Source organism: Babylonia areolata, chromosome 1, assembly GCF_041734735.1.
Source record: "Babylonia areolata isolate BAREFJ2019XMU chromosome 1, ASM4173473v1, whole genome shotgun sequence".
Taxonomy (NCBI): Eukaryota; Metazoa; Mollusca; class Gastropoda; order Neogastropoda; family Buccinidae; genus Babylonia; species Babylonia areolata.
Window position 1 is genome coordinate 20733093 of NC_134876.1, and position 10856 is coordinate 20743948.

The following is a 10856-nucleotide window of genomic DNA, read 5'->3' on the forward strand; positions in this document are numbered from 1 at the left end:
TAATGATGATGATGGTAGCAATAATCATAATAATAATAACAATAATGATGATGATAGCAATAATTTAAAAATAATAATAATAATAACGATGACGATGATGATGATAATGATAAGAAGAAAGATGGTGATGATGGTAATGATGATGAGAAGAAGAAGAAGAAGAAGAAGAAAGAGAAGAAATCCTCACCTGGCCAAACCGCTGCCCCTCCTCTGCCTGTGTCTCTCCCTTCCTCAAGCCCAGGTCCCCTTGGGGAAATGACGCGAAGCGGTAGCCATACTTCTGGCCGGACACCTTCCGTATGATGCCCCGCTGGTAGTAGTATCGCAAGGCACGTGACAGCTTGAAATACGTCATCTCGTTTCTGTTACCCTTATGCTCGCCCCAGCGGCGCGCCACCTGGAACAATCCAGAGAACTCTTCACATTTTTTTGTTTTTCTCCTCCCAGACAATAGACAACAGAATTCAAAGTTTGTGCTGTTTTTTTTTTTCTTAAAACTACCTCCATAGTATATCCAAAAATGGCTTGTTTATTTTCTTAGACTGTTCCATACAATAATCAGCTTAACTTCTTAAACTATCCCTCACGTTCTTTGTGAAAAGCAGGAAAACGAAAGTTCCATGTGATGCTAAATTGATTACAAATCCTTTTAAATTAATGCTGCGAATTTATTCGTCTTGCTTGGGTTTGGTTTGTTGTTGTTGTTGTCGTTGTTTGTTGTTGTTGTTGTTGTTAGTTTGTTGTTGTTGTTAGTTTGTTGTTGTTGTTGTTTGTTTGTTGTTGTTGTTGTTTGTTTGTTGTTGTTGTTGTTGTTAGTTTGTTGTTGTTGTTGTTTGTTTGTTGTTGTTGTTAGTTTGTTGTTGTTATCGTTGTTAGTTTGTTGTTGTTGTTGTTAGTTTGTTTGTTGTTGTTGTTAGTTTGCTGTTGTTGTCGTTGTTAGTTTGTTGTTGTTGTTGTTGTTAGTTTGTTGTTGTTGTTGTCGTTGTTAGTTTGTTGTTGTTGTTGTTGTTGTTAGTTAGTTTGTTGTTGTTGTTAGTTTGTTTGTTGTTGTTGTTAGTTTGTTGTTGTTGTCGTTGTTTGTTGTTGTTGTTGTAGTTTGTTGTTGTTGTTAGTTTGTTGTTGTTTCGGAATGATGAGGCTGCACATTCATCCTGGAAAGTCAAAGAGCAGCAAACGATAGAGACGTCTGGTAACCACGCTGAAAAAGATGCCACGGCTTGTGAAGGAGCCTAATCTGGTAACTGACAACAACTACAAGAAGAAGAAAAACAACCCTAATGAGAAGTGAATATAAAACACATTGACTGTCCTTTCACTCTGTATTTTTGACTCACTTGTGTAAACAAAGTGAGTCTATGTTTTAACCCGGTGTTCGGTTGTCTGTGTGTGTGTGTGTGTGTCTGTGTGTCTGTGTGTCCGTGGTAAACTTTAACATTGACATTTTCTCTGCAATTACTTTGTCAGTTGACACCAAATTTGGCATAAAAATAGGAAAAATTCAGTTCTTTCCAGTCATCTTATTTTAAACAATATTGCACCTCTGGGATGGGCACACACAAAAAAAAAGCCTAATTATATGCAAACTGCATTTACTGTTATATTTATATTTTTTTGTATTCTCTAAACTTGGCACTTTGACCTCTTATTCTGACACAACAACAAGAGGAGTCATTATTATCATTTTTTGTTCAAACAGGAACTTCTTTTGCTAAGCATGGAATTTTTTTTTTATTTTGCAAACGTTTTGGTGCAGACAGTAAAAAAAAGGGAAAATACTCTGTAATTAATGCTAGGGGACTTAATTTATCACAAGTGAGTCTTGAAGGCCTTGCCTCTCTTGTTCTTTCTTTTTTTTTTCCCTTCCAGCGTTTTAACAGGATCCAGGACAACAAGTGTAAAACTGTTTGGATTCAGTACAGTTCATTCGCCAAGACTGGTTTACATTTTTATTTCTCTATTTCGTCATAACAGATTTCTCTGTGTGAAATTCGGGCTGCTCTCCCCAGGGAGAGCACGTCGCTACACTGAGAGCGCCACCCATTTTTTTGTATTTTTTCCTGCCTGTATTTTCATTTGTTTTTCCAATCGAAGTGGATTTTACTACAAAATTTTGCCAGGGACAACCTTTTTGTTGCCGTGGGTTCTATTTACGTGCGCCAAGTGCATGCTGCACACGGGACCTCGGTTTATCGTCTCATCCGAATGACTAGCGTCCAGACCACCACTCAAGGTCTAGTGGAGGGGGAGAAAATATTGGCGACTGTACCGTGATTCGAACCAGAGCTCTCAGATTCTCTCGCTTCCTATGTGGACGCGTTACCTCCAGGCCATCACTCCACAGGTACAATTCTGATATCGGTGCAGTATTCATCGTTTCAGTACGGAAAGGATCACAACTTATGCAAACCATACCTGCCTTGCAGATTTCAGCAGTGATTATTCGCCAATGTTTAGATGATTTTCTTTTCTTTCTTTCATTTTTTTTAATGACAGTATGCACATATTATTCGTGCACACATTGTATCATCTGTCAGCGTGTACAAGGGTCGTTTTGAATATCATTGTCCGGATCAAAAGCCCTGACACATCAGTTAGTTCAGGACCATTATACTTGCCACGTAGTGATACACCATTTCCTGTCTAGGAACATATACAAAGGTGACAACAACGATACCAAAAAAATGATGGAAAAAATGCTCGAACGGCTCAAAACTTTGTCAGTGAGTTGCCTGGACGTTTATCTAGAGTTGTTTCCCTTCCGTAATAGTTCACACATTGCTGAAAGAGAGAGAGAGAGAGAGAGAGAGATCAAAATCAAAATCAAAATCAAAATCGAACTCGAACTTTTTTATTGAGGGAAAAGGAACAGGCACTTATCGGCCTGTTTTCATCCTACCCTCGTAAAGAAAACGTACAAACTAATCTAGAAAATACAAGAAGACTGAAAAAAGGAGGAAAAAGAACCAAAAAAACATTGCATGGCAAAACAACAAGAACAATAAATAGCATAGAAAATACACAATTCCCCACAAAATAACATTGTATGCTTTTGCGTGAAGGAGAGAGGGAAGAAGACGGTAAGAGAGAAAGAGATATGAAGAAGGAAAGAGAGGAAAACTGTTGAGAGAGAGTGAGAGAGAGAGAGGGGGGAAGAGAGAGAGAGAATGAATGAATGAATGAATGAATGAATCTTTATTTTCCAACGGTGAAGACATTAGCACTTTGTTCGACTTGCAAATCTGCCGTTGTTCTTAGAGACACACAAACATAATTATACGCATAAAGAGAGAGGGAGAGAGAGAGAGAGAGACCTTTGCCCGGGCATCGGGTGGGAGAAGTTGATAAATCAAATCAAATCAAATTTAGATTCATAGATCCTGTTACTTCGCTGGAAGGAAAAAGAAGAGACGACAGATGAAGTTGCAGTTTGTGTACAGGAAATCGGAGCTTCCGGGGCAGAAACGGAGAGAAGGTGATTTCACATCCATCTCCTTGGATTTGACCCACAGAAAGGAACGTCGATGGGTGCTATTTTACTTCTTCTTTTTTTATTCTTTTTTTTTTCTTTTCTTTTTCTTCTCTCTTTTTTTCTTTTTTTTTTCTTTTTCTTTCCTTTTTTTCCATTTCTTTTATACCTCAAGTTGTATAATCTTTTTTTCAACATATATACAGGACCTTGCCATTGTTTGTTGCTCTTTGGCATTCCCACGATCAATACGCAAATACATCAGCCTCGGCTAAAAAAAAAAAAAAAAAATAAAAAATCCGAAAAGGGTAATTTGCCCGAAATATTAAACGGATTTTTTATTCCGTTGAAGTGAGAGCTGTATGATCAATTGTTTCTCCATCGCAGTGAGAATCCATTTGCAGCTAAAGACTCATTGTGACTCTCAAACTAGGAGGCAATTTTCACCGGCTCTTAGTGCTGCAGACTTGGGGACCAGCTGGCCTTTGAGGACCATCCCAACACGGACTGTCCTGAAGTCCTCTTGGCCGAGAGAGTGGGGATGTAACTTGGGCAAGACACCCTTAGGCTATGGAATTTAGATTGATATTTGTGTTGGATCCAAATGTGAGCAACAAAACCGTTCATTTTACAGTAACATAGAATAGATTATACTGATCAAACTGATATAAAGTTTACCACTGTAGGGGTGCGGGAACATAATTAGATTTTGATTTTTAATAATTAGTAATCACACTTCTGGCCGTAAGAGAACGCCTTACAAAGAGCATGTGAGGGAAGTGTGACTGACTGCTACCGCGCTGATGCTGACCTAGACCTCTGTGAGCAGGACACTGCGGTAGATAACAGTACAGGAAGTAAAAGAGCTCTTTTGGGTCAAAATGAAACAAACACACATTTTACATTTATTTTATACTACATTGGTATGAGACGCAAATTTGCTTTTTAGAATGTTTTCCAGTTTGTTTGTTTTTTTCAGTCATGAATATTCATAAAGAATGAAATCCATATTATACCGACTGCAAAGACAAATTTACGAAGGCAGCATGGGATCATTTACTTCTTAAGTACAACTTTATTGACATTTTACGCAATGCACAAGAAATACTTCATGCTCTGTTTATTAATGTGTCGACTATAAATACACAAATACGTGTTTAAGCAGGTTTGTTTGGATGAACATTGTCGGAGCACTGTCCAGACAATTAATTGTATCAGCGTGATCAGCATAATTTATTCTATTTAATCGTAAAAAGAACAGTTTTGTTGCACACATTTGGACCATTTTTGTATTGGCCCTGGACTTTCTCCACGATAACTGACAGTTGCCTCGTCTGCTGCTCTGATGGTCATAGTTACGCTGCTGGTCAGGCATCTGCTTGGCAGATGTGGTGTAGCGTATATGGATTTGTCCGAACGCAGTGACGTCTCCTTGAGCTACTGTTACTGATACTGATAGTCGGACACAACTGACTATGATAGTGGCAGGTTGAATTTTGATTTAAAAAAAATAATAAAATAAAATAATTCCATTTACATGAAATAAAAGAAGCGACGCATCGAGCCACAAGCTCTTTTTCAGACAAGGGAAATGAGTGAGTGACAGACAGACAGATACACACAGAGTACAGTTCAGGAAAGGAAAGCGACGAGAAGAAGTCACAAGAGAGGACACACACAGGAAACAGACAAGGGTAAGTAGAAAGGGAAAGCAAGTGAGTGGAGCTACAGTGCATAGACACTAGAATTCCCCAGATGAAGTATTAGCGTCTATGTACTGTGTGAGTGATAATGAGTGTGAGTGAGTGAAGGAGAGACGAAAGTCCGAATGGGAAGGGAGGGATGGGGGAGGAGGGAGGGAAAAGAGGAGCGGGGGGAATGGTGGGTAAGGGGGTGGGAGGGCAGGAGTGAGGGAAGGAGGTGGGGCCAGTACAAAACTGTTTTAAAAAAAAAAAAAAGAAACAAACACATGAACAAATAAATAAAATAAAATAAAACAGAAATGAAAAATTGAATAAAACATTGAAAAGGTTGTTGTTGTTTTTTAATTTAGTTATAGTATGATATAATTATAAAAGAAGAATAAAACAAATGATGATTTTTTTTCCATCAGAATAAGCAGATAAATATCTGTAATCCTTGCTTCCAAAACACTGACCTCCTCGGGGTTCAGCAGTCTGAACCCCCCTTCCCCGTCCGTCCAGCGGATGATGTCACCGTGACGGTTGCTAAGCAACAGGTCCAAGAGGAATCGCCACAGAGTGGTTGGAGTGGTGGCGGGGGTGGGGATGGGGGTAGTGGGGGTGGTGGGAGTGGGGATACCACTTGTTTCTTCAGGCCTGGTGGTGGACAGAAAACTGGCGGCTGCAACAGTTTAAAAAAAGGGGGTGGAATAAAGATAGATAGATAAACAAATAAATAAATGAATAAAACAAAACAAAAATTAAACAAACAAAATAAAATGGAATAAGATAAGATCAATAAGATCAAATTTAAACAAATTAAGATAAAAGGCGCAGAAGACCAAATACACACGTTAAAGATCCTACAATCCATGTCAGCGTTCAGTGGGTTACGGAAACAAGAACATACCCTGCATGCACACCCCCAAAAACCGAAGTATGGCTGCATACACGGCGGGGTAAATAACTAAAACGGTCATATACGTAAAATGTTACATGTCTGTTTTGAATGACACAGGAAACGAATGATGAGCGCCCAAACAGCAGCCGTCAGTTGGCTCTACCCAGGTAGGCAGCCTGTTGGGAAAATGACCCCGTGTTTGTAAAGCGCTCATATCTTCGTCTCCGACCGAGGATAGGCGCTGTATAAGTATATATATATATATATATATATATATATCAGTCATCATCTTTCTTTTCTTTTTTTTCTTTTTTTGTGTGTGTGTGTTTTCCCGGACTTTCTTGGGTCGACCACCGTTTTATTTTGTATATAAATTTAATGTGACAATTGAGAATAGATGGGAAAAAAAATACATGAAAAGATTTTTTTTTTTACAAATCTGAATACAGTCAACATTAATAATAAACATAACTAAGTTATTTGCTTGTGTTTTTTGCTTGTTTTTCTTTTTTAAATGAATAAACGCATATATTGGGAAAAGAGAAAAGACAAATCTGACAAAAACATAGTACCAATAGGAAAATAAAACAAAAACAAACAACATTAAAAAATAAATAAATAAATAAATAAAAATGGAAAAAAATTGATATACACATGTAACATTCTAAGTAAAAACAACTGAGAATGTTTGAATAAGTCATCAACAGCAACAACAACAACACAAAAAAAAAAGAAAAAAGGAATAGATATCCATATCCCTACATATCAACTTGCACCATTTTTTCAACATTTAACTTAGTTGTGTTATATTTCCATACATGGTTTGAAATATTGTTGTCATCATCTTTCTTTGTATTATAGGGTGCGTTGGGTGTTTCGTTCCCGCATATGTAGGAATGCATAAAATTATGAGGCCTGCATAATGTAATATGTATGCCTTGCGCAGATCGTAATATATCACAGATTCTTTGTCTTCAGCTACAGACATGTCTCGCTTATTGCATAATCTGTTTTCACTGAAGACATTCAGACAAAGTGACGTGTTTTTTGTTTGTTTGTTGTTTGTTTTTTTTCATCTGGCAACTGGTGTTTGCAGGCGCTCTCTCTCTCTCTCTCTCTCTCTCTCTCTCTCACACACACACACACACACACACACACACACACACACACACACACACGCACACACACACACACACACACACACACACACACACACACACACACACACACACACACACACACACACACATATGCATAACGAAACACAAAAAAGGGAAACAATAATCACACGCAATACAATGCAATGAGTTAGCTCACCTGGCTGCGGTGGGGTGGGCCCACCCACGAGTGGAGAGGGGTGATAAAAGGAGAGGTGAGGTGGGGGAGGGTAGGACAGGGGGGTGGGGGTGGGGGTCACGGGGAAGGGAGGAGGAGGGGGCGGGGCAGGCGCACGTGCCCACGCGGGCAAGGTCACGTGGTGCGTGGCGTCGGGCGGCACGAAAAGCTGCTGCTGGTGCTGCTGCTGTTGCTGCTGCGCCGACCATCCTGAAACATCGTCACACTTCTTACTGTCATTGCACAATAGAGGAGGAGGAGGAGGAGAAAAACGATAAGAAGAAGGATTATGATGATGATATCTTGATTATGACGGGCGAAACTTGTATTTCTTTCTCTCTTTTTTTTTTTTCTTTCTTTCTTTCCTTTTTTTTTTTTTTTTTCTTTCTTTCTTTCCTTTTTTTTTTTATTTTTTTAATTTTTTTTATCACAACAGATTTCTCTGTGTGAAATTCGGGTTGCTCTCCCCAGGGAGAGCCGCGTTGCTACACTACAGTACTACCCTTTTTTTTTCTTTTTTCTTTTTTTTTTTTTTTTTTTTTTCTTTTTTTCTTTTTTTTTCTTTTTTTTTTTTTGTATTTTTTCCTGTCTGCAGTTTTATTTGTTTTACCGATCAAAGTGGATTTTCTACAGAATTTTGCCAGGAACAACCCTTTTGTTGCCGTGGGTTCTTTTACGTGCGCTAAGTGCATGCTGCACACGGGACCTCGGTTTATCGTCTCATCCGAATGACTAAGCGTCCAGCAGACCACCACTCAAGGTCTAGTGGAGGGGGAGAAAATATCGGCGGCTGAGCTGTGATTCGAACCAGCGCGCTCAGATTCTCTCGCTTCCTACGCGGACGCGTTACCTCTGGGCCATCACTGCACTTCACAGTGGTTAAAGCGTTGGACCCTCAATCTCAGGGTCCGGGGTTCGAATCCCGGTCACGATGCCTGGAGGGTAAAGGAGGTCAACAGATGTGCAGACCTCCTAGTGCCTGAACCTCCTTCGTGTGTACTGGTATGCGCGGATGCAGAAGATCAAATGTGCACGTTAGAGATCCTGCAATCCATTGTCAGTATTTGTTCGGTGGGTTATGGAAACAAAAACATACAGTGCCCGGTATGCACTCCCCACCCCCCACCCCTACACCCCCGAAAACGGAGTATAACTGCCTAAATGGCTGGGATAAAAATGCCCATACGCGTAAAAGCCCACTCGTGTACACGAATAAGCATAGGAATCGCAACCCATGAACGAAAGAAAACGCTATTGTTATTATTATTATTATCATTATTATCATCATCATTGTTATTAATATTATTATCATTATTGTTATTATTATTAGCATCATCATCATCATTATCCAAATGACTAGACGCTCAGTTTGGTTTTCCAGTCAAACTTATGAGAAACTCAGATCATCTTCCGATTCACGGCAGCTACTTGCTCCCCGTGTTAAAACCCGATCCTTCGGTGATTCTTCCTTTTCTTATTCAGCTCCTTATTCAGTCTGGAACAGTTCACCTCACGATCTTCGCCTCTCCCCCTCATTTCAATCTTTTAAATCAGGTCTGAAAAAACGTCTTTTTGAAAACGCCTATCCATAGACCTTCCATGCCTTTCCAATTATAAGCCATGCAAACTCTATCTCGCTTTCGTTGTGTGTGTGTGTGTGTGTGTGTGTGTGTGTGTGTGTGTGTGTGTGTGTGTGTGTGTGTGTGTGTGTGATTATGTAATGTAATACGCGCAGTCTGAATCTGTTTTATGTTATTGTGCGTTAATTATTTTTTTCTTCTTCTTTCCTTTGTGAGTTATTGCGCGCGCACGTGTGTGTGTGTGTGTGTGCGTGCGCGCGCGCGTGTGTGTGTGTGTTTTATGTTTATTATAAAGCGCTTTGAGCTGTCTTTAAGGAAGGAAAGTGCTAAAAAAAAAAAATGTCCATTATTATTGTTAAATGGCGAGGCCGGAATTCAAACATAGACCCTCACGGAAACTATCTTAACCATTATGCCACCTTTGTCGAGGGCAGAATGACAAACGATAAAACTGAAAAAATAAAATTAAAATAAACACACAAATGTTGCCACAATAATATAGCTTGTGCTGTTGTCAACTTTGTATTGAATAAGACGCGAATTCTTCTTCGTTCGTGGGCTGCAATTCCCACGTTCACTCGTGTACACATGTACACGAGTGGGCTGTTACGTGTATGACCGTTTTTACCCCGCCATGTAGGCAACCATACTCCGTTTTCGGGGGTGTGCATGCTGGGTATGTTCTTGTTTCCATAACTCACCGAACGCTAACATGGATGACAGGATCTTTAACGTGCGTATTTGATCTTCTGTTTGCGTATACACACGAAGGGGGGGTTCCAGGCACAAGCAGGTCTGCACATATGTTGACCTGAGAGATCGTAAAAATCTGCACCCTTTACCAACCAGGTCCCGTTACCGAGATTCGAACCCGGTTCCCTCAGACAGAAAGTCTATCTCTTTAACCACTCGGCTATTGCGCCCGTCGGACGCTAATGAAGCATGATAAAAACAGAATTATTGCGACGATTAAATGCACAACTTTAAACAGCAACAGAACTTTTGTTTTGTCATCGGCAGAATAGGAATGTAATGATAATGATGATGATAATAGGCGAAACATTGAACAGAATGATGGTGACTGAACTGATGTTGCAACATTCTGTGTTGTCATCGCAGAATATGAGATTGCCAACGAAGCATAAAACCGATACAGAAAGCTATTGTCGAAACAATGATCATGCAATGTAAAGTACAACTGTAGCAAAAAATAAGTGCATATAGTATACTTTATGTCCTGTTGTAGCAAATCAATGTGTGGACAATAATCATGCAATTTTGAAATACTTCTTGTTTTTTCTTCTCAATTGTATGCGTGTCATAGAACACTTTTTTTTTTCTTTGCTGATTTCTGTTACAATGAACATAATTGTATTTTTTTCTAAGTTTGGACTTTGGATCATGCGTTTTTCATGTACGGTTAATGTGATGTTCTGTCTGAGTTGATAAATGACCTAACCTTTAATATTAAAGTGTATTACTGAGTGTGTGTTGTTACTGTTATAGAAGAAGAAAAACCAAACGTGTTAGACATCCCCATAAGAAAAGGAGAAAATAAAATAAATTATATCTTAAAAAGCATTCTGAACTTTTTTTTCTATCTGTAGTAAAACGTTTTTATTACGTTTCTTTTGTACATTGTGTGTGTGTGTTTGTGAGGGGGGGACGTGTGTGTGTGTGTGCGGGGGGGGGGGGGGGGGGTGCGTGGGTGTGTGCGCGCGCGTGTGTGTGTGTGTGTGTGTGTGTGCGTGTGTGTGTGTGTGAGTGTGTGTGTTAGTTGTATGTGTGTGTGTGAGCGCGCGCGCGCGCGTGTGTGTGTGTGTGTGTTAAAAAACCGCCGGATTTTAATTGCCGGTGGAGTCATCTCTCAAACAATGACACCGACGATTGTT